Here is a 6,000-nt window from a genome sequence, read left to right on the forward strand (position 1 = left end):
CTTGATAGGTATTTCCATTGAGGTGAATTTTAAATTTACCATAACCATTATGAAAATAGTGCTGCTTTTCTCATCTAGTCACCTTGTTTGAAAAACATTTACGACAGGTTAGCGCCGCTAGCGGCTGCATTTTTCCCCTGCAAAAGCTAATTCGGCCTGAATGAATTGTACCTTCGGTGCGTATGAGCTTTTGGTAGATTCATCGTTTGATCATGCATGTTAATTCTGTGGAGAGGTCTGTGTAACGGAATCCAGCCTTCCAAGAGAGCGAGAGATCTCATTGTTTAAAACTACAAGGTGTTAACATTCTGGTAATTTCAACAAAATTACTTACCAAAATTATCCTTACCCACGGGCAGTAGATAGGTAGAACAGAAATTTATTTTACATTTTATTTACATCTTAAATTTGGTATTTAATTAGTAGATGAACTCGTTTGTTTTGTTGTGTTATACTATAGAATTTATCATGATTTTGACTTAAGTACTTTTGCATTTTTTGCAATGGATATGAACTGCAGCTGTGTGTTTACCAGAAACATTTTCATCAAACAGTTTAGTTCAGGAGTAGGAATGTCCCTCTTCGGCCTTCGCCAGGTCAGGTTTTCCCGAATGAATATGCATGAGATCTATTTGCATACAATGGGAAGTAATGTGTGAAAAAAGATCTCGTGTTAATTCATTGGGGAAATCCTGGAAACCCGTCTGGATTGCAGCCCTCGAGGGCCGACGTTGGACAACCCAGGTTTAGTGATTGGAGACAGTACAGCGAGCAAAGCAAAAACATGAACTGTCCTCTCTGTGACCTTGTGAGATTTTTGGTTTATTCCTTTGTGTAAAGGAGAATCCATATCCATGGTGCCATAAATCAGTGGTTCCCAACCCTCTCCTGGAGGACCACCAGGCCAGTTGGGTTTTCAGGATATCCCTAATGAATATGCATGATATAGATTTGCATACCTGTCACTTCCATTATATGCAAATCTCTCTCATGCATATTCATTAGGGCTATCCTGAAAACCCGACTGGCCTGGTGGTCCTCCAGAACCGGGTTGGGAACCATTGCTCTATGACAGTGGTTCCCAAACCTGTCCTGGTTTATTCCTTTGTGTAAAGGAGAATCCATATCCATGGTGCCATAAATCAGTGGTTCCCAACCCTCTCCTGGAGGACCACCAGGCCACAGGTTTTCAAGATATCCCTAATGAATATGCATGAGAGAGATTTTCATATAATGGAAGTGACAGGTATGCAAACCTCTCTCATGCATATTCATTAGGGATATCTTGAAAACCTGACTGGCTGGGGGTCCCCCAGGACATGGTAGGGAACCACTGGCTTATATAATGAAAATCATGAATAATTCATCAACTATGCAGAGAGGAAAATTATTGGCTAGAAAGAGGCATCTACAAATAATTGTGTCTTGGGTAATTTTCTAAACATGCTCTTATCACTACAGTTTCGTATTTGGCCCACAAGGGAGTTCCATATTTTAACTCCTGCACAGCAGTGTTTTGTTGTGGGGCTTGGATTTTCATGTTGTTGTTTTTTTTTTTCTGATTTGCTCAGTTTACCACATGGGTTAGGAGATTTGATGTTCTAAGCCAGGGGTGTCCAACCTGCGGCCCCGTGAAGTATTTTGTGCAGCCCCGGTCGAGTGCGATGCAGTGTTTTCCTCTGCTGCCCCCGGGTGTTTACCGTCTTGCCGGCTCCCTCCTCTGTCTTGCTGCAGCGTTTGCGCGGCCCCAGAAACATTTTTTTCAGCCAATGCGGCCCAGGGAAGTCAAAAGGTTGGACACCTTTGTTCTAAGCAGTTTGCCCACCACCCTTGCCCTCCCTAAAAATATTTTTAACAGCAGTAGTTTAATATCAAGCAAGGTTTCAAATTAATTCACCTTTTATTGAGCTGGAGACAGGCCAGGTGAAAATAAAAATAATCTACAATTGAATGACTTCAGGGGAGTAAAGTCATCCTAGATTCTGATTCAGTTTGAGCCCATCACCTACAGCTTGTTTGACCTTTATTTCCATGAATGAAATAGATATTGATTTGGCTGAGTGATCCTGTGTAATGTTAATAGAACATAAATGTTTTTTTGTCTTTCTGTATTGTACATTTGAGTTATCCTGTTGACATGGCACTAAGGCCAAAATTCTCTACAGTGTGCCGTAAATTAGGTGGCAGAAGGTGCCCTAATGCCGCCTAACTTAATTGTTTTAATTGGAGATAAACACTATAATAATTATCCATGTTGTTTAAAACCAATTAAAATCTAATTTTAAAAAAGTAGGTGTTTGCAAGTGCTTACAAGCAACGGTGTACAACTCCCGTCCATAGAGGCGCCTATGTGTAAAGTAAGTATGGTTATGCCAGAAGTGGATGTAGGCACCCCTATGGATGCAATTCTTGTTGAAAGTAGATGCCGGTAAAACTCTGGCCTACATTTCCGGTGCCTACTTTGGACATGGCTACAATTCTCTAAAGCGGTGCTGTCGTATGATTGGCACACAGTCGGCATCGCTTTTCTAAGCAGCCACTGCCAACAGCACTGTTTAAAGCAGGGGTGTCCAACCTGCGGCCCCATGAAGTATTTTCTGCGGCCCCGGTCGATGCAGTGTTTTCCTCTGCTGCCCCCGGGTCTTGCTGGCTCCCTCCTCTGTCTTGCTGCAGCGTTTGCGGGGCCCCAGAAACATTTTTTTTCGTCCAATGCGGCCCAGGGAAGCCAAAAGGTTGGACACCCCTGGTTTAAAGGATCCAGGTTTTACTTCATATATTGGGAGGCAGGCTCTAAAGTTTGGTCATTACACCATCTATAAAGTTCAGAGATTTAAAGCTTTGGATTTATACCACTTATTACTTTTTTTTTTTAACACAATACTCTAAGGCAGCTAAAATAGGGATAATTATGCAACAATGGAAGAAATTCTTTTCTTATTTAGGTCATCCATATTTTTTTTTTCTTGTCATAATTTTTCTTTAAAGTATTTCAAAAAAAGTGCTTTTTGCAACAGTGTTTTATTATTTTTTTCTTTTAGAAGATGGGAGCCATAATTGAATTACAACAGGATTGCCTTCCAATAAGACAACTTAGAACCCTTTTTGCAAAGCCGCAGTAGCTACACCGAAGTCCATTCAGTTCTTATGGGCTTTGGTACATTTACCATGGCTACAATAGAAAAAAGGCAAGCGCCATGTCCAAACCAACAACTCTTAATTTTATTGTGTAAGAACACGTCCCAACAAGGATCCTAGTTTCGGCATATGAAAATGCCTTCCTCAGGGGACACTGAAACTTGAACAAGTGAGATAATAAAAGAGATAATCGTCCGCAATAACTTGGCAGAATTGTTGTTCAGATGGCAGATTTCTGTGGGGGAAATGTATACTTTGCTTGCCTTTAGAACAGGTGTCTCAAAGTCACTCCTTGAGGGCCGCAATCCAGTTAGGTTTACAGGATTTCCCCAATGAATATGCATCGAAAGCAGTGCATGCACATAGATCTCATGCATATTCATTGGGGAAATCCTGAAAACCCGACTGGATTGCAGCCCTCAAGGAGGGACTTTGAGATCCCTGCTTTAGAACATCTAACACTAGCTGGCGCTGTTGAGCCCCTCATGTGCACAACCGATAAAAGATTCTTAAATTATTGTAAGAGGGTTTTTGGGTTTTGTTTGTGTTTTGTTTTTATAAATGAATTGTATTCAGTTCTTTTAGCTGGTTGAAACTGAGAACATTGGTTGCCCCTTTCATTTTCACTTCTGTTTTAAACCTGAAGAATAAAGATTAAAATATATATGTATAGCCACGTTACACATGAGTGGTGGTATACTCTTAAGCAATAAGCAATTCGTTTTCATAAAGAATTGTTTTACAAGGTGGTATATTTTTATATCCTTTTATTTTGTGTAAGGACAATGCTTAGAGATTTTTTTTTTTTTTTCTGATCCTGCTGTACAATAGCTGTAACATTTTATCTTACTTTCAGGTTTTGTTTTTTTGAAGTGCTGGCATTACTGTTCGTGTTCTCATTGCAGTTTATTTTCTGCTGTCAATTTTTATAGAAATCACGGTTAACTTCATAAATGCTACGGTATCATAATCCAGAGTCTTTTAATTGTTTATATAGAGAAATCATTTGATATTTCACAGATGTATGCATGCACAAAGTTGAACTGTCACTATAAATAAAGATTTTAATATCCATGTTTTCCATATTTTTTGTTTGATTTCCTTCTCACCTGGTGATAATTTAATAAAATTATCCTTAACCGATGATGCATATGAAATATCCCCAGTTACCTAAGTATCTGTTCCCCATTTCTGGTTGAAACCCCAGTCACAGAATTGGAATTTTAATCCGGCTCGTACATTTCCTTGGGCATCATGTTGTCTAAAATTTCATGAGATCATCAAAGGTAGTATTTAACAAGTTACCAACATACATACAATAGATACAGTCCAACGTAGTGTTTCTAAACTTTTATATATGACCCCATTTTAACACTTAAAATGCAAGTGATGCTAGAAGATGAAAACAAAAGGACACCCCCATCTACTCCCCCCCCCCCCACCTAACTTACCCCACTTGTCAAAAGCATTAAGTAGCAGAAAACAGTGGGGTCCTTTTACTAAGGTGGGGTAACCAATTTAGCACGCGTTAAAGATTAGTGCACGCTAAATGCTAACGCACCCATAGAATCAGGGCTGTGGAGTCGGAGACATTTTGGGTACCTGTAATCAGAATCGAAGGATTTATCTATTGACTCCACAGCCCTGCATAGAATATAATGTACGCATTAGCATTTAGCATGCGCTAAATCAGTTAGCACGCCTTAGTTAAAGGATCCCAGTGTGTAGCACATTAATATTTATTTATTATATTCTTTTTTCACCTTGCAAGCTTTTTCAGATACACGGATTTTACTTCCCTGATGTGATGATATAGAAAACTGGACTCCTGAGGAAGCACTGCCTGCTGAAACACAGATCGTCTTGGATTCTTTTCCTATCAATTGGTTCTACCTTTGTTGAATTTGTGCATATATTAATAGCTGCAATCAAGATCTCTGGTGATAAAGGTCATCCGGACAAAGAGTGCTAGTCATCACACCTTCTTTCGTTCCTTGGTTACCTCTGTTTGTGTCCCAGAGCTTGATTCATCAGAGATACTGTTTTACTACTTCATAACGATATAAAGAAAAATTGCATTGTCATTAAATTTGGTTATTATGACAAATGAGTTTTCATAGTTTCTCATGTGGCAGAGACGGGTTCCTATTTTCTGCAGTAAACAGTAGTTCCCACCACACAATGCCCAGAACACACATTTTAAACCATATATAAATCTAGACTACCAGTGGCAAAATATAGTTGATACATGTTATAATAACCTTCAATCAAAACAGAGCCCAAAGCAAAAATACAAACTTCCATTAGCAGACATGTTTAAAGAGCAGATCTAGGAAGGTGGCCAACAGAGGGAATAAAAAAAAGAAGCATGAAATTGGCAGGCAGATAATTTTAAGGAATTTAAGTACCTTAGCACCAGAGCAATAAGGCATCATCCATAATTCCACTTTGTTTGCTTAACGCCTTACTATTTTTTAAAGTTTTGATGATGTTATATGGAGGAGCTTTATGTGCCTAAATGTTCTGAGTTTGGTTCTGAGTAAATAGCATAAGATCATAAAGATGTCCCTTTTTTTCATAAGGATTACATTTAACAGGATACAGCTGTACTGATGGGTTAGTTATTTGATCTTGCACCAATTCTACTGATGCGTGGCCTTCCTTAAACAACGCACACTCAGAAGAGAAAACGGGCCTGGTCAAGTAGGGTATTATCTGCTGTTAGATTGCTTAAGATTGTATCTGGCATGGATGTTGGCAGCCAAACAAAGCCCTATTAAAATTTATTATCTCTAGAACTCACTTTTATAGCTCTTCTGTCTGCAGAATAAAATCATACTTTAATTTTTTTTCCTCTCTCTCTCT

General features: G+C 39.1%; 1 long non-coding RNA gene across 1 annotated transcript; it reads left to right on the forward strand.

Annotated features, from left to right (window-relative positions):
• The first annotated feature begins 1,398 nt into the window (after positions 1-1,398).
• LOC117363617 lies at positions 1,399-4,220 on the forward strand. Its single transcript, XR_004540106.1, has 2 exons — positions 1,399-3,419; positions 3,560-4,220. It is a non-coding gene; the product is annotated as an uncharacterized LOC117363617 (long non-coding RNA).
• Positions 4,221-6,000: the final 1,780 nt, after the last annotated feature.

The sequence above is a fragment of the Geotrypetes seraphini genome, chromosome 7 (assembly GCF_902459505.1).
Source record: "Geotrypetes seraphini chromosome 7, aGeoSer1.1, whole genome shotgun sequence".
Classification (NCBI taxonomy): Eukaryota; Metazoa; Chordata; class Amphibia; order Gymnophiona; family Dermophiidae; genus Geotrypetes; species Geotrypetes seraphini.